Here is a 19,913-nt window from a genome sequence, read left to right as displayed (position 1 = left end):
AGAAAGAAAGAAAGAAAGAAAGAAAGAAAGAAAGAAAGAAAAGAAAAGAAAGAAAACGAACTGATGAGGTAATGTTCCATGGTTATCATGAACAAGGCAAGAAAGGGACAAGAGAAGAGAATGCTTTAAAGGACAACTTGAAAGATCTATGTTATCTGCCTGAAAAAAAACAAACTTCATTTCAAACGCATTCAACATTGCACAACAATCAAGTTATTTCAGTTTGAGTCACTATCTTTGTGTAGTTGGCATTAGGAGAATTAAGTGCCTAAATATGGTGTCCTAAAGACAGTGTGAACCACATTGAAGCACATTGATAGAGTGAAGTAGAATACAAATGGTATGTAGAGAATAGCACTTCAGCCTCTATAATTAAATCTAAAATCTTAAAATATTTATAGTTTTAAATATTTTATTTTGTTTTTCATGGAAGCCATAACTATGACAACATTGCTGATAGAGAAGGAGGAAAATTATTTCAAACCCAGATAGTGGTAAGTACTGAATATCATTCTAAGAAGTAGATCATACACGATAAGGGAAAATTGACAACTTAAAATAATGTACCCCAAAGACTGATTTGGCTTAATCAAGATTTATTAATGGTTTATTATACTATGGTTATATTTTATTGTCCAATTATGGATTATCTTGGCAGAAGAAATATTAATACTTTCTGTACATGATTTAAAAACAAGACATTTCTCCTTTTAGATGAGGAACTTCTAAAGAATTAGTTGCAGCACCATCTCAGGAATATAAAACTGACCATAGAGGTAACTAAGTACAACTTAGAAGTAAACTCAGGTTAGGTCTTGCTAGATTATTCATTTGTTTAATATTCAATTAACACCTAATAGTGCAAACTTTACTTTCTCTAAAGTAACTTAGCAATCTTTGGTCATTGTCTATTGATGCCAGGTAATTGTTGGTTAGTTTCTCTTGATTCCTAAATATTAAATAGAGGTGACTCAGGCTAAAGGGAAGGCAAAGAAGCTAGTATTCTTATCTCTCATTCTGTGCTCTGCTTAATGCTCACCTTAACCATGAATCTTTCTACTTTTATCTGTTTTATATAATAGAAGAATTCCCCATAATGTTTATGCATTTATCAAACACTTCTTGAGTCACTACTATGGTGACACATCCTGTCTTTTGTCCCTTAATTTTGTTCAAAACCCACTGAATATACCATAGTATCCCTGGATGATTTATCCTGTTCTAAGCCATTTTAAAAGTTCTCTCACCACTCGTTTCTTTCTTTCTTTCTTTCTTTCTTTCTTTCTTTCTTTCTTTCTTTCTTTCTTCTTTCTTTCTTTCCTTCTTTTTAAGATGAACTCAGATTAAAGGAATCCTGAGAATGTAAGGAAACAAATAATCATTTGTATATGGAACATAAACTACAGCTATTAATTAATATGCTTCAGCATTTATTTAATAAAACCATTTATCCAACATTATGGGGCTTAATCAGTATTCTTGATTCAAAACATTAATTTCCATGATAATGTGAACATAGTTGCATTCTAGATTCTTGCTAACTTGTCGAAATTATTTTTAAATATTTCAATATGTTAATTTTAATTTATACCCTAGGAATGGTTAATTAACCTGTTATGTTCCCTAATTTAGAATACAAAATATGGGATGGTGTGTTGGATACTATTCAAAGTTCAACAATTCAGAAGTGGCTCTTAACCAAAATTTTCAATTATGTTTATCTCTAATCAATGCCAGTGGGTTCATTAGTTAGCATAATGGATGAAGAAATAGTTTTGTTGGTAAGAAGTATTGTACACATAGTCTCAATCTTGTATAAGCAAAGTGTCAGAATCTAGGGGATTCTATATAGTAGGCTATATAGGTTGGAATGGTTTCCTAGGCTTAAGATGCTGACTGGTCCTCTATTCAGCAGCTTACAGAAGATTCTGTTATATGACTGAATCCTGACACCAGAGGATTGCTGCACTGGCCTTTATCACATCTTTCTTTCATGCAAGATGATTATCCCCCTACCTAGAAGGACAACTTACTGACATTGCACTGAATTTGTAGAACAGGTTGTAAGACTGTTTTTGTACCATTTAAATGAAAACCCTATATTCACATTGGAATTTGTGAATTTTTTCTTTCATTGTCATAGATGAATATCACATTGGAATATCTGCATACTTCTTAATACTGGAGGTGATATAAATACTGATGGGAACTTACTAATATAAATGACCAAGTTGAATTTTATCAGCTTGTAACACAAAGGCTCTATCTTGAGATACAAAGAATGCTAGTTGATAAGTTATATAAACATATATGGTTTAAGATAAAATGTAATTTCACAAAGAAAGCAATATTTTTAATCCTTTAAGATTATTTAAATCCTATCATGTACAAAGCACTTTACTTGGTGTTTTCCTATTTGAATGTAACCATCTTAAACATGAAAGGGTATCAATTCAGGCTGCAGCTAAAAAAAACTAAGTCTGGGTACCCTGAAAGAGAAGTGACATCCACAACAGTTTTTCTGCCTTGAGTTGTGTGTTAAAGTTAATATTTTCGGGGATCCCTGGGTGGCGCAGCAGTTTGGCGCCTGCCTTTGGCCCAGGGTGCGATCCTGGAGACCCGGGATCGAATCCCACGTCAGGCTCCTGGTGCATGGAGCCTGCTTCTCCCTCTGCCTATGTCTCTGCCTCTCTCTCTCTCTCTCTCTCTCTCTGTGACTATCATAAATAAAAAAAAAAAAATTAAAAAAAAATAAAAATAAAAGTTAATATTTTCTAGAACAAGAAGGAATGCTTATTTTCCAAGGAAGAGAGATTTTTAAAAATCCCTTCAAAATTCCTTGCTGTCTCTGTACTTGTGCCAGGATGCCAGAGAAAGAATAACTTTTAGTCCATTCCAGACATGTGAAATCATCAAGAAAGAAAAATAGTCTAACCACATTACAAAGCTCCAGTGATCATGACTTTTCTCTCAGAAAATTGCTTAGTTATCAGGAATGAAGTGATTACTTACAGTTGCTCTTTTATTCCTCTTTGACTACTCTGCTCCCTTCTAACCACAACTTAGCCTGTACCTCCTAATAATCTAAATACCTGACAGTTTCCCTAAGACATCAATTTTGATAAATAGGGGAAATACTTTGACAAGATTTTTTCTTACAAGTTTATAGGACATACGTTTTCTTAAAAAGATAAAAATGCCAAAGCATTATAAAAACAGTCCAACTAATCTATCCCATTATAATAGGAATAGCCATACATTTTGTTATGGAACTAGGAAACTGTAATTGAACAAAAGTATAAATGGCTGTTTTTCTCCTATGCCTGGAATATTTTTGGAGCTATGAAAATTCTACCAGTAAGTTTTTTACTCAGGTGGGACATTTCATATTTCCTATCACTCCATATTTAAGATCCATTATGGATGGTAATTATTACATCAGTTGTGTCAATTCAACCCCTGTTGATTTTGTCAGCAATTTCAGGATAGGCTTAGGGTAGGAGGGTGAATCTAAATGACAAAACTCTAATGTGTGTGTATGTGTGTGTGTGTGTGTGTGTGTGTGTGTGTGTTTGCATTTGAGAAATGAGGGCAGTTTCCCAGTGTTTTTACAATGAACATTTAACATATATGATTTTTTTCCAATGTAAAATGGTGTTTTAGCTATGTTTACAAATAGAAGCTTTATTAGAGTAATATTGCATTTTAGCAGAAATTTGATTTCCTTATTAACTCTAGACTTAACATAAAATATACGATTGATTCATAAAAGGAATTAATAGTGTACTTAGTGCATATTGCTTTAACCCTGAGAGTGGCTGTCACAGGCATTGACAGATGTCTTTCCTCTTTACAAAAATTGCAACAATTTATCTTATTTATGGACTAGTTACATTTATCTCCCTTGAATTTTGTTTTTTCCTCCTCTTTTTTCTGGAGTTATTAGATAGAAAGCCACTACTACTGTGTAAATAAGGTTTACGATATATAAATAGAGAATATCAAGCTGGATATTCAGAGCATAGAGCTCTAGATTCATTCTCCTCTCTGTTTTGATGAAGACTGAAATAAGAGAATCATTTCTTACATAAATTACAACATAATAGATGAATAGTCTGTTAAGAGAGTATAAGTGCCTAAAGTCACTACATTGCCTTCATGATACAGAAATTATCTGTGGACTTATTACTGTATCTTAATTTTCAGTGCATTTTGTAGGACCTACAAACTATAATCCAATCTGGTTTAGTCAGAAGTAAAAATACATATAAGCTTATCCATTTAGAATTGTTATGTGGTGTTGTGAAATGCCTTATGATTTGCTGCCATTTGAAATGTATCAAAGGTATAGATGCTTTAGCTCTCGAACATATAAATGAATAAAAGATGCTACAATCTACTGAAATAAAGCATTTATTTTCTTTACTTCTAGATTATTAAATTGTATATCTTCTCAAATGAAATTCACTTGGGCAATAGCTTCCTAAATTATGCAGTGGCGATGTACATGATAATTATTCGTATCAATCATATAAATCTTAAAGATTCTGAGAGGCCCAGAGCTAACATCTAGGAGAAGGAAGCATCTGCCTGACACAGACTGGCAAAAGGCTATTGTTATAAGTCTAGTTAAAAGATATTGAAGTACCCTTTGAGTCTTCCCTGAATCAGAAGTTTAAAGATGAAAATCACTTTTAGAATAATGATCTAATTTGGTGGCTGGATAAGATGTGTAGTAAATTATGGCAGCTGAGCCACAGTCTACCTGCAAAATTTGAAAACCTCGCTTTAGTTACAAAATAAAGAGACTATGGATCTATGGATATTCATTCATTTCTTTAGCACACCTTTCCTCACTAAATTGGGATGTGCAAAAAGCACTTTTTCTCATCCAGAGAAAAACTGAGTTAGCATAAAGACTTAGATTGTTACGATTCAGAGATCTTATCCAGTATTAGACTTTGCTAATAATTTAAATGATTCAGATAACCAAAAACATAGGCAATGGGGGGCATTTAGACTTATCAAAACATCAGCCTATAAACTATAAATATATACAATTTGTGTTTGTCAACCTCAAGAAACTGGAATAATGTATGTAAATTATAATATATAAATAATATTAAATATATTTGGATGCATTTTAATATATTTGGTATGGTGTAGGATGAGGTATCAAGAAAAGATTTGCCTTAATAGCATGATGACCAAGGAAATCTTGCCTTTTTTTTATATTGTCTTGATTATGTGTCATATTGAACTTTTCTGTTAAGCTTATAACTTCCTCTTTCTTTTTAGGAAAAAAAAGTCGATAATTAATCTTTGAGACTAAGATTGCTTATGTCTCTCTAAAAATATTACTTTTCTCATATACCTTCTAGTAAAGGAGACGTCAGTGATGGGTATAAACTAATGCAGAAATTAGTGCATCTGACTCACAAAAAAGTTTAACTCACAATCTGAAAAGTTTGCTTCCTACAGCTCTCTGCTTTTGGAGAAATCTACCAGTGTAATTCAGAAAGTAATTAAATCAGAAAAAGTAATCTTGTTGTAATGTAGTCACAGATACCACTTTAGTAATTAAACTGCAGGGGGGGATTAAAATTCTTTTTTTCCCTATCACAGTTTTATGGAATGCAAAATAAAATATATTGTATCTAATTTTAGAAATACCCTACTCATGAGAAAGATGGTTTCTCTGGCCCAAGGAAAAAAAAATTCTCCTGTGTGGGAAATGATCAAAAGTAAGTATATGAGGGTATTTAGTACTATATCATACTTGTCATTATACTTATATTGGCTGTGTGATTACATTGCACTGTTTTAGAAGAATTATTGAGTAAATACTTTGACAAAGCTTTCAATGAAAAAAATGCTACTGTCTTGAAAATGGGTCTCTGGAAAGAAGATATATATTCAGTAATCCCATTTTTGAATGCAAAACTATTACCTCAGAAATGTATCACTAATTTTTGTGTGTCAACAAAATTAATCAGAACAGCATACGTATTTTGGAGAAGTGTATGGGAACATAAATGTAATAGAAATAGAAAATCATCATGGCAGACTCAGCTTAAGACTTACAGTATTAATTCTTTCTGTTTTCCTTATAAAAAGGACAAATTTTATTCAAAGTTTGTGTCAAAACAGATTAAAAGAAAATACAACTACATTTCCTGGTTACCCTATCCAAATGAGGTAAAGATTTAAGTGCTGAGATTCCTTTTCTGATAAAGGGGCCACCAGGATTTCCTTAATCTGTCCTTCTTCCTCCAGCAATGCAAACAGTAGCTAGTTGTGGACAGGCATCTTCATGGCTGTGAAATTATCATGGGAATGGCAGCTGTCTGCTAATGGTGGTGGAACAGAAAGAAAAAAGGACTTATAAAGCTGCATACCAGTGCTGGTCTGCCTATCTTTGGATTTCATGTTATCATATAAAAAGAAATCCTTATTTGGTTAAGATATTGTAAATAAATTCCAACCTATGCTGTAGGTGATCAGTCCTATCTGATAAACCCATCAAATGCAAAAATATTATAACAGACTTTTTAATGGTAGACAATGATTCATCTTCGAGATATGATAGGTTCTGAATACATCCTTGCAGATGACTGATTATAAATCACTCTGAATGTTTTATTTATATATAAACAGAAAGGTTGTCTATGTATTACTTTACAGAACACTTTTTATAACAAAATGCTAAATGTTCTAGAAATATATATATATATATATATATATATATATATATAAAGTGTGTAGTCAAATTGATGAGAAAACATAGTAAAAAATAATATTGGAGTTAACTATAAAGATTAGTCTTTGAGGGACTCCTGGGTGGCTCAGAAGTTGAGCATCTGCCTTCGGCTCAGGGTGTGATCTCGGAACCCCGGATTGAGTCCCACATGGGGCTCCATGCAGGGAGCCTGCTTCTCCCTCTGCCTGTGTCCCTGTGTGTCTCTCTGTGTCTCTCATGAATAAATAAATAAAACCTTAAAAAAAAAAGATTAGTCTTTGAAATTCTCATATGTGTCTGATTCTCTTTGTTTTACAGATAGTATAGATCCAAGCCCTGTTTTAGGAAGTCAGATTTATTAAGAGATAGTTGGCAGACCCTCCCTATCTGCAGAGCCCTAGCCTCTAAAATGGGGTTTCTCAGTGCTTTCCATGTTTGAAGGCATGTGGTAGTATAGAATAAATTTTCCAGTGAATAAATTGTTGTATGATGTTACATAAAATGTCAGTGCCTCCTGCAGATGCCTGAGGCATATTTACAACAGAATAAAAAAGATGAAGGGGCATTTTGATGAGACATTTTAAATGATTCATGACTGACTTCCTTTCCATCCTTTTTCTCAAAACAGCATCTTCAGCTAATTCTTTTTGTCTACTGTAATGCACACCTAAGTCACCATCTGGATCTCAGCTGCTCTGAGAATCTGTTCTGTCATTAACGATGTAACTGCTTGAGTAGTCATGTTCAGAGTATGTTGGCTGTAGGCAATGGCAGCTAAGGGCAGGATGCCAGACAGACCAGATAATCAAATGAGTTTTTTGTAGTTTCCATAGATCAGACAGTTGGAAATGAACAGGTTCTATTTGTACATGCAAAAATTCTCTTTAGTGTTATTTAAATGCATCTTTGTTAAGTGGTGGAAAGTTTGCCAATGAAGTCTATGTTTGCGTGAGTACACTAAAAGCTAAACATTTGTAGAAAGGCATAATTGTATTTGCGCCATTGAAGCAACTTTACGAAAATTAAGATCAATAGATTTATTTAAAATCATCTATACCTAGGATAATAGTAATAGTCGTGCAATTCCAAATTACATTTATGTGTAGTAAGTAGTGCATGAAAACAATAAGCTTCTTAGAGAATACCTGGGAGACATCCAGTCTCTGAGGGCTTTGCAAGCAGCTTTTTGTGTTTTCTTTTAAAACCTTACTTTTACATTTTAGCATCCACTGCCAGTTGCTTGCCTTATATGCCATCCACTGTGTCCTTCTGAGGAATTTCTCAGGTTTTGTCTCTGGTAGCAAGATGCCAGTTAAATAATTAGTTCCATCAGAGGCCCTTACAACCACAGGGGCAGGTCATCTAATTCTAACCAAATGAGATATAGGTTGACAGTTATAAAGGGAGTTCTGACTCAGGTGCTGCTCCTCCCTTTTTTCATTCTATGCGCTTTTCCCTTTGTGAATAACTGACTCTGACTGGAAAAGCAACAGCCATCCTATTCCTATAAGGGCAGAAGCATGAAGAGAACCTGCCTAAGTATTGGAATTATTAAAAAAAGAACATTGGTCTTTAACAACAACACTGAATAGATGTACAAGCTCTTTACTTCTGATTAGTGGGAAAAAAGTAAACTTACAATGTATTCTTAAGCTCTTGAAATTTATTTCCATTACCTGCAGTTGAATGTACCATCAGACAGCACTGTATAATAATTATTTATTAATATTTCTGCACTATATACTTGAGGACAATACCTTATATTATTCATATTCAGATGCCCAGTACTTTGGGCAGTGCTTTGCAGGTCACAGTATAAATAGATAAATAATAACTTATTGTTGAATGAGTAACCAAACACCTTTTTCTTATATCTTGGAGCTGAAATTACTCAATATATGATATGCTCACCTTCATAGAAAATAAATCTAGATCCCAACAGGTTCTATCCTCATTTAACTAAAGAATCTAAGCAATAAGGACTATTTTTTATTTAGCTAGGTCAATTCTGTATAAGCCTATTAAAGACATTTTAAAATCTTCTGAATGACAATAAGGATTGAGAAAACTTGTCTCATATTCAGGAACAATTTCTGCTAATCAGAGGAGACAAAATAAACAACCCCATGGTTCTGTTATTACTAAAATTTTCAATAATTTAACTTCATCACTTCTTCTTTGGTGTAGGTAAATTAATATCTGGATCTGGATCTAGGGCAATATTTTACCTCAAAGGTACAGCATACACGCTCTCTCATTCTCTTTCCCTCGCCCTCTCGCCTTTCCTCCCTATCGTCCTGGCACAATGACTATTAAGGTGCCTTCTCTCAGTAGACTTCAGTTTGTAGCAATGATCAGTAAAGTTCTATGCTTCTTCTTCTTCTTTTTTTTAAAGATTTTATTTATTTCTTTGAGAGAGAGCATGAGCAGAGTGGAACAGAGGGAAAAGGACAAGCAGGCTCCCCACTGACCAGAGAGCTTGGATGTGGAGCCTGATCCCAGGGCCCTGAGATCATGACCTGAGCCAAAGGCAGATGCTTTAACAGACTGAGCCATCCAGGTGCCCCAAGTTCTATACTTCTAACAATATTACCAATTAAATTAGCACAAACTGGAAAGATAAATCCACAACAAAATTAATTCAACCATGAGAAAATCAATGTATTTAACATATTTAAAGAGACAATACGTTAACATGGATGTCAGAGAGTAAAACTACTGGAATGCATACAACACTTTCTGAGGAAAAGGTAACCAGCCTAGAAGGATATGAACAATCATATAGATCCTATCAGATCCTGCCTGATTCTTATTGATGTTAGTACCTATATTATTTTAAATCTAAGATGCCTTTGTACAATTAAGCAATAAACTTTTCTATTCACTGATAGTATTTTTTACAAGTATTTAGATGTGGATTTTTTTATTATCATCTATCACTATTATCCTTATATAAAAGAAAAATACAGGCGAAATAAATTGGTTTACAAACTTCCCAAAATTACTCCCATTTAGAGTTCAGTTCTTCTGAATCACTTCTCAGATCAGAGCCTTTAGTTTTTATACCTTTTTCCCCCCTGAATCATCTAGGATTTTCGCTACTATCTCTTGAGTATTATTTTGAAAAACTTAATCTAGTATTTCTTAAAGGGCTGCCCTACCATTGTCACTGGGTTCTCTTCTAGTTTATTGACATTCATTCTAGAAGTTTTGCTGCTGTTGATTTTTTGCTCATATCACAATTTGTCAGACAATGAAAACGACATAAAGACCATCATTATGCTAACAATGACAATAAGAAAACAGAAATTGAAAGATACTTGAGTCAAGTGCAATATAGTACTGAAGAAACTTTCAAAATTTAGAATAAAGCAGACAAAATGGGAAATATTAAGTAAATCTCCAGAGACATAAAAGATAAAATAAGACAGAATAATATATTGTATGTATAATCAATATAAAATGACAAAAATATTGGGAAAGGAAAATTTTGTATTTAGCTAACTATCATTTAAGGTAATGTAAAAATATCCATTCATCAGCTGACCGAGGAATGGATAGAGAATGCTATATATATATACATATATATATATGTGTGTATATATATATATATATAATGGAATATTACTCAGCCATAAGGAAGAATGAAATCTTGCCATTTGCAACAATATGATGGAAATGGAAAGTGTTATGCTAAGTGAAATAAGTCAGAGAAAGATAAATACCATATGATTTCAATCATATATGGAATTTAAGATACAAAATAGATGGATATGGGGAAAAAAAGAGAGAGGCAAACCAGAAAATATATTCTCAACTATAGAGAACAAGCTGAGTGTTACTGGAGTGGAGGTGAGTGGAGCCTGAGTAAATGGGTGATGAGGATTAAGGAGTGCATTTGTTGTGATGAGCACTGGCTGTTCTATGTAAGTGATGAATCACTAAATTCTACACCTGAAATTAATATTACACTGTATGTTAACTGAATTTAAATAAAAACTTGAAAAAGAAAAAAAGATAATGTAAAAATAAGGATTTGTATAATAAATGCAAACTGAGAGAATTACCTTCACAAAAGAAAATTCTAATATTGAAATATTGTCAAGAAAAAAGGAAAAATTCTCTAAATCAGGGCATGGAATACAATAGAGAATACAATTTGTAAACTAATAAAATAATGATTATTAATAAAAGTATGTTAAATATTAAGACTAGGACTAAGATATATATTTAAATATATTATATTTGCATGGTAAAACTTAAGCTCAAACATTAAATTAAAAGAAATAGGCTGCCTGGGTGGCTCAGATGGTTAAGCATCTGCTTTTAGCTCAGGTCATGATCTCTAGATCCTGGGATTGAGCCCCAGTCAGGCTCCTGGCTCAAGGAGGAGTCTGCTTCTCCTTCTCCCTCTGCCTCTCCCCTTGCTCATGCTCCCTCTCTGTATCTCTGTCTCAAATGAGTAAATCAAATCTTTAAAAAAAAGAAATAGGGAGACACCTGAGTAGCTCAGCGGTTGAGTGTCTGCCTCTGGCTCAGGGCATGATCCTGTGATCCAGGATTGGGTCCTGCATCGGGCTTCTTGCAGGGAGCCTGCTTCTCCCTCTGCCTATGTCTCTGCCTCTCTCTCTCTCTCTCTCTCTCTCTCTGTATGTGTGTGTCTCTCATGAATAAATAAATAAAATCTTTTTTAAAAAGTTATTTATAAAAATAAATAGGATTCAAAACAAAATACAAAAAAGAAAAATCAAGAAAAAATTCTGACTTAAAAAATGTTTAAAGGGATCCCTGGGTGGCACAGCGGTTTGGCGCCTGCCTTTGGCCCAGGGCGCGATCCTGGAGACCCGGAATCGAATGCCATATCGGGCTCCCGGTGCATGGAGCCTGCTTCTCCCTCTGCCTATGTCTCTGCCTCTCTCTGCCTCTCTCTCTCTCTGTGACTATCATAAAACTAAAAAATAAATAAATAAATAAATAAAATAAAAACCTTTAAAAAATGTTTAAAAATGCTTGATATGTGAAACAGTATAATCATAAGATGGTAGAAATAGTCCAGATATAGAAGTAGTAAAAATAAATGTAAATATAAACTCACCAGGTGGAAGATATTTTCCAGTTGGATTTTTAACACTAATCACTACCACTACTAACAAAATAAGTCAGGATAATAAATAATGGCACCCTAGAGTGAATGGAAGAGGAAGTTTAGTCACATATTACTGACCAAATATCACACATCACTTGTGAGCTATGAGGAGCTAATAGGGTCAAAATCACAGCACAACAGTGAGCCATCTACAACACACTGGGAAGCTTTGGTGTGCCCAACTGACTGGTTGGAGATCACCCAACAGCCATGGAGGAAAATAGCAAATCACTATCATGTGATTGATTTTTAACACTATTTTAAAAATATTTTAAAACATTTCATAAGGCCTCATGGTTGGAAGCATTCATTGCCATCATTTCTTCCTCTTATTTACAGATAAAGACATCAAGATCCTATGTCCAACTAGGTAATTTTCTTTCCGACTTTTGATAAACACATAAAAAGTAGCAGATAATAAATAAAAAATCAAGCACATCGTTTTGTTATCAGACTCAAATCCTAGGAGAAGTATAAGGGTGCTACAAGTGTATTTTTCCTAAATTAATGTAGAAGAATCATTCTATCTAATTTCAGAAGGGGGTAAGGGAAGGATGGCAAGAATACACCTAGCTACCAAGAGTAATGGAATAATCTCTGAATTATGTGTAGGAAAGGGAAGATGAAGAAAATAATTAATGAATTCTTTCTTCAAACTAATGGTGTTTATGAAGAAATAATACAGTGGTGTTGCGTTTGATGGAATCAACACATCAAACCAGTGAGGTAAGTTTGATTGTTATCATTCTAGAGACTATGAAATGGAGGCTCAGTTAGATTTCACCAATTGTTCATTATTTAGCCATCTATATATTATTTATCTAATACATGCTGAGGATACAATTCAAACAAGACTTCTCTGACTCAAAGCTCATGCTGACACCCTAGATGTCACTCCTTCCAACTCTGCTTACTTTATAATTTTGCCTGTGGTTTACTTGACTCCAATGGGAAGAAAATGCTGTTAGTCTACAGTGTTTGTTAAGAGCTAAATTTGGACTGTCTTCATTCTGCATGATGTGGAAGAGCCCTGACTTAGAAAATATTTAGGGGGGGATCCCTGGGTGGCTCAGTGGTTTGGCGCCTGCCTTTGGCTCAGGGCGCGGTCCTGGAGTCCCGGGATCGAGTCCCGCGTCGGGCTCCCGGCTAAGAGCCTGCTTTCCCTCCTCCTGTGTCTCTGCCTTTCTCTCTCTTTCTCTCTCTCTCTCTCTCAATCTCTGTCTATCGTAAATAAATAAATAAATCTTTAAACAAAAGAAAAAAGAAAAAGAAAATATTTAGAGAACATAATTGTATCAGATAAGGGCCTTTCAAGAAATAGATGACACACTCAAATGGAGCAGCTAAATATTAAAAATTTTTTTGGTAGAATTAAACATTTTTTAAAGGGATAAAGAAGCACCTGTGATGTAGGAGAGAGGAAGTTACCATCTCCATGACTAGCTAGGTAAAGGGCCCTTATCCAGAGAGAAAGCTGTAAGAAAATCATCTAATGGGAGTTATGACTTTTGGCAACCACTAACAGCCCATGTCCTAGCAGGGAAAGAGATTGAGGGATTAATACTCTAACCCTACTATTCTCCTGATCTCTGACCTCTGCCAGGAGCCTCTCAATGGCTGAACCTAAAAGGAATAAAAAAGCAAAGGAACAGACTATCAATGCAGTCTGTACTTGTCAGCCTCCTGGGCAGAGACCAAGATGGATACATTCGGTGCAATTAGAATCTAAACATTAGATGCAAATCAGAAAGAGTTTTAATTGTGATTAGTAACTAGGCCATGTTTCTAATCAGGCTCATAACTATGCTCCTACATATCACTACTTACTAAACTTACTGGGTTTAGAAAGGACTGAGGATCAATTTTCTGGCTTGGAGAATATTTCTGTAGAAAGAAGGTTTTCTTTTTAAATGATTTATAATAATAGAACAAAATTCAAACTTATAAACTTATTCAACTCATATGGCAAACATTAACACTTAGTTTACTTAAGGAAATATCTGCATAGTTCAAGTGTTTACCTCTTAATCATTTTTTTCTTTTCTGAGGAAAATAATTAAAAATTAGTATAGATCTGAGAAGATATTAGAGGCCCGGTTTATTTGAAGAATAAAAATGTTTTTTCCTATCCAAGATACCAAAACAAACATATATTATGCATGAAAATAGAAACTATATTATACTTTTTGTCCAAGGTTTTATTTTCTGTTATCTTGACTCTGTGTCTTGGTCTTCAATATCATGATGGAATAACTTATCCCTTTAGAAATTGGACTTATTTTCTACTTCTCTTTCTTTAACAAGGAAGTTCACATTTGAGGACAGATAGAATCAAAATATAACTGAGGGAGGTGGAAGAAAACAGAAACTGGGCCCTAGTTTAGAATTCAAACTTAAGATTGTCAGACCAGGTCAAATTTTGTTCAACCAGCCTTATGGTTTCACAAAATTTGAATCTAAGTTCCCTAAGACATGCTATTAATTCTTCAGTTTATTACAGACTTTATTAGTTCTTATTGTCTTATATCTTGGTTTGAACATTTTTTTCAAATTTTCCCTATAAGAATTCTACCAAACATTTAAAAAAGAGTTAATACCATTGTTCTCAAACTGTTCTAAAAAACAAAAATGGAAAGAAAACTTCCAAACTCATTCTTTGAGGCCATCAAACCTTGATTCTAAAACCAGACAAAAGTACCATTAAAAAGGAAAATTACATTCCAATTTTACTGATGAACATGGATGCAAAAATTTTCAACAAGATACTAGCAAATCAAATCCAACCAAACATTAAAAGAATCATTCACCATGACTAAGTGGGGTTTAATCCTGGGCTGCAGAGGTGGTTCAATATTTGCAAATCAACCAACATGATACACCACATTAACAAAAGAAACTCTGGGACACTTGGGTGGCTCAGTAGTTGAGTGTCTGCCTTTGGCTCAGGGCATGATCCTGGGGTCCTGGGATCCATCGAGAGACTATGTCTCTCATGAATAAAAAAAAGAGAAAAAAAAAGAAGAAAAACTATATGATCCTTTTAATAGATGCAAAAATGCATTTGACAAAATACACCATTCATTCTTGATAAAAACCCTCAAAAAGTAGAGATAGAGGAAACATACTTCAACATAATAAAGGTCATATATGAAAAACCCACGGCTAAGCATCCTCAATGGGGAGAAACAGAGCTTTTTCTCTATGGTCAGGAACAAGATAGGGATGTCTACTCTCGCCATTGTTATTTAACACCGTACTGGAAAACCTACCATCAGCAAGCAGACAACAAAAAGAAATAAAGGCATCCAAATTGGAAAGGAAAAAGTTAAACTTTCACTCTTAACAGATGACATGATACTGTATGTAGAAAATCAGAAACACTTCACCAAAACAATTGCTAGAACAGATTCATGAATTCAGTAAAGTCACTGGATACAAAATCAATGTTGCATTTCTATACACCAATAATGGAGCAGCAGAAAGAGAAATCAAAGAATCAATCCCATTTACAATTGCACAAAAAGCTATAAGATACTTAGGAATAAATCTGACCAAAGAGGTAAAAAATCTATACTCTGAAAACTATAGAAAACTTATGAAAGAAACTGAAGATGACACCAAGAAATGCCAAAACAGTCCATGCTCATGGATCACAAGAACAAATAATGTTAAAATGTCTATACTACCCAAAGCAATCTACAGGTTTAATGCAATCTTTGTCAAAATACCACCAGCATTTTTCAAAAGCTAAAACAAATAATCCTAAACTTTATATGGAACCACAAAAGACCCCAAGTAGTCAAAGTAATGTTGAAAAAGCAAAGCAAAGCTGGAGGTATCACAAGCTAGATTTCAAGCTATATTACAATGCTCTAGTCATTAGGATAGTATGGTACTGGCACAAAAACAGACACAGCAGTATAGAGAACCCAGAAATGAACCCACAATTATATGGTCAATACATCTTCGACAAAGAAGGAAAGAGTATCCAACAGAAAAAAGACAATCTCTTCAATAAAAGATGTTGGGAAAACTGAACAGCAACATGCAGAAAATTGAAACTGGCCCAATTTTTTATACCATACACAAAAATAAATTGAAAATGAATGAAAGACCTAAATGTGAGGCAGGAAACCATTAAAATCCTAGAGGAGGATACAGGCAGCAACCTCTTTTCACAACAGTCATAGCAACTTCTTACTAGATACATTTCTGGAGGCAAGGGAAACAAAAGCAAAAATGAAGTATTAAGATTTCATCAAGATAAAAAGATTTTGCATCATGAAGGAAATAATAAAACCAAAAGGCAACCTTTGAAATGGGAAAAAGGAATTTGCAAGTGACATACCTGATAGAGGATTAGTATCCAAAATCTATAAATAACATCAAATTCGACACCAAAAAACAAATAATCCAGTTAAGAAATGGGAAGAAGACATGAATAGACATATTTCCAAGAAGACATCCAGATCGCCAATAGACATATGAAAAGATGCTCAACATTACTCATCATCAAGGAAATACAAATCAAAACTACAATAAGATATCACCTCATACCTGTGAGAATGGTTAAAATTAACAATTCAGGAAACAACAGATGTTGAGGAGGATGTGGAGAAAGGGGAACCCTCTTACACTATTGGTGGGAATGCAAACTGATACAGCCACTGTGGAAAACAGTATGGAGATTCCTCAAAAAGTTAAAAATAGAAATAGTCCCATGACCTACCAATTGTACAACTGGGTATTTACTCAAAGGACACAAAAATACTGAGTTGAAGGGCACATGCACCCCAACGTTTATAGCAGCATTATCTGCAATAGCCAAATTATGGAAGGAGCCCAAATGTCCATCAATGGATGAATGGATAAAGATGTGATATATACATGCAATGGAATACTACTCAGCTATAAAAAAGAATTAAATCTTGCCATTTGCAATAAAATGGATGGAGCTAGACTGTATTATGCTAAGTGAAATAAGTCAGTCAGAGAAAGACAAATACCATATGATTACACTCATATGTGATATTTAAGAAACAAAACAGATGAACATAGGAGAAGAAAAAAAGAGATAGGGAGGAAAAACATAAGAGACTTAATTATAGAGAACAAACTGAAGGTTGTTGGCAGGGAGGTGGACAGGGGGATCATTTAAATGGGTGATGGATATTAGGGAGAGGAGTTGTTCTGATAAGCCCTGGGTGTTACATGTAAGTGATGAATCACTAAATTCTACTCCTGAAACTAATATTACATATATGTTAACCAACTATAATTTAAATAAAAAACCTGAAACATTAAAAAAAATCAAATTTGCCCTATAAGTTTTGATTCTATATTTTGTACAATAAACATACTTCCATTTTTTAAAAGATTTTATTTATTTATTCATGAGAATACACAGAGAGGAGAGAGAGAGAGAGGCAGAGACACAGACAGAGGGAGAAGCAGGCTCCATGCAGGGAGCCCAACGCGGGACTCAATCCCGGGTCTCCAGGATCACACCGCGGGCTGAAGGCGGCGCTAAACCGCTGAGCCACCTGGGCTGCCCAACATACTTCTCTAAATTTGTTTTTTAATTTTTATTTATTTGTGATAGTCATACAGAGAGAGAGAAACAGGCAGAGACACAGGCAGAGGGAGAAGCAGGCTCCATGCACCGGGAGCCTGATGTGGGATTCGATCCCGGGTCTCCAGGATTGCGCCCTGGGCCGAAGGCAGGCGCCAAACCACTGCGCCACCCAGGGATCCCTGCCCAACATACTTCTAATTTTAAGGGTTCTCTTATAAAATTTTAAAAGATTTATAATAGCATCTAGTTCCATCAGGTAGAAATACCTCAATTTCTCCCAGGTCCCCACGAAACTAATATTACTCTATATGATAACTAATTGGAATTTAAACAACTTGGAAGAAAAAAAAAGTGGAAAAAGTATTTAAAAATTGCATTCATCAATAGGAAAGAGTCTGATTTTCTTCCTTGGCTGGCATTAGTTGAAGAGGCATGATGGAAAAAGTAGAAGCTGGCATCCACTATATACTGATACTGACCCTACCTGTACTGTTTTGATGTTTTATAACGGCTTTGAGTTTTAATTTTATTTCATAAAATTCCAAAGGATGATGGATCTTTCCACAGAATGTATAACCATTCATTGTTCATTCATTCATTTGACACATATTTATTGAACACTTAGAAAATGCCAGACATTGTGATAGAAAACAGGATTTAGTGATGCCTTTGAGTAGGTCATAGTATACCAGAGACATTTACAATCTAAAATATTCAACTTTTAGATTCCAGTTTCCCTAATTATTGAAAAATGGAATATTCTCATCATCTTTTCTGACAGTCCCTCCTACAGGAAAGAAGCTACTACCCTGCCTTCAATTAGATCATCTTAGCAAAATTTGCTACCAAAAGGCATATCAAGAGATTTTCAGCAACTATTAGTCAGCTTAGTGTATGCATGTTAAATAAAACCTCAAATAAAATCATCTGAATGGAGAGTAAGGAAAAGCCAATATATGGAGGCCTTGAAAATTGAACGTGTTTATGATGAGATGTCATCATACACTGTGGGCCAGCAATACACTGGAAGGAAAATTAGTAAGAATCTGTCACATAATTCAGAAGGTTGATACTGTCTTTTGAAAAAATAAAATGTGAAACTATGGCTTTGGATGATAAAATATATTAGAATAGATTGGTAGCATTGGTTTTTAAATGCCTTACTTTTAAAGTTATACTTTATATAACTATAACATTTATATAACCATATATTTTATTGAGCACTTGTAGGTACAGACAAATTCAAATTAATTTTAAATAAAATTATAAATAAAATAAAATGCTGTGCTAGATTTTTAATTTTTTGAAGCATGTTAAAATCCAGGTTATAGGCCAGAAAACAGCGAAAGTTGAGGAATTCTTACTAGTTCTATGATAGATTTCATTTTTCTTGAAGTTTTTTGATTCAGTGCTAGTCCCTGAACTGTGCAGAAACAGGTTTGGGGGGATCAAAATCATGCTTTTAGGACTGTTTGTAACTGCAAGCGACAGTACTAAAAACATTAGTATTTGACCTCCAGACATCTCAGTACAGGAGTTAAGATAGAGATCACCAGGGGACAATGGAGTACAGCCCTCTCTGTGTCCCTGGAAAGAAAGCTGTTCCGTTAGAGCACAATGACCCTAAATCCACTCACCATTAATTTCCAGTCTGTTAATTTGCTGTAAGGAAAATGCTTCTGAGTTAGATGAATGGATATTTTTATATCAGGAATTTAGAACAGATGGTCATGCTGTGAAATTGCTTACACTCAGCCTACAGACACAGGTTAGACTTGTTGAAACAACCAGGCTTATCAAGGTGTCAGGAAAGTTATAATTCAACTGTTTAAAGACCAAAGACCTTCAGTTCCAAAACAAAGTTGTAATTTCCCGATTATTGACATACTATATAAAACGTTGTGTTATGTGATATGTCAGATAGTAAAATATGCAGTATGGCATGTTAAATAGGTCAAAAGAAGAAATACTTTCAGAAAACAATGGCTTAAACGAAGTTTAACAGACTGTTTAGTTGCAGGACTAGTCTGAACATTTGCTCTCATAATTGGCTCTATGCCTTTTACAGAGAAGCAAAGCAACAGTGTTTCTCAACAATTAGCTCAGAATGTTTTTGATTCATTTAGTGGATCTTGCACAAATAATCATTTAGAAAACATTGATTCAGATTAATAAAGAAATTGTTTTTTCTCTATGTATCAGATGAATTCTAAAAAGCAATTAATTGTGAAAGAAGTGTGAGATATAGACTGATCTTTTAAATTAACACATTTTTTATTTTGAAGATAAAGAAATGGGGAGGCAGAGAGGTAAGGTCACTAACCAACTATATTGCAATTAACATAGTCTGTGTAGGCGTCTTCATGGAGTAGGAATTATCAAATAGAATCTTGAAAAAATGTTGCAATGCTAAAAATATAAAAAATAAAGTTTTGCAATGTCAAATTAAGTAT

The sequence above is a fragment of the Vulpes vulpes genome, chromosome 1, assembly GCF_048418805.1.
Source record: "Vulpes vulpes isolate BD-2025 chromosome 1, VulVul3, whole genome shotgun sequence".
Lineage (NCBI taxonomy): Eukaryota > Metazoa > Chordata > Mammalia > Carnivora > Canidae > Vulpes > Vulpes vulpes.
The sequence above is the reverse complement of the archived record's forward strand: the minus strand, read 5'-3'. Positions refer to the sequence as shown.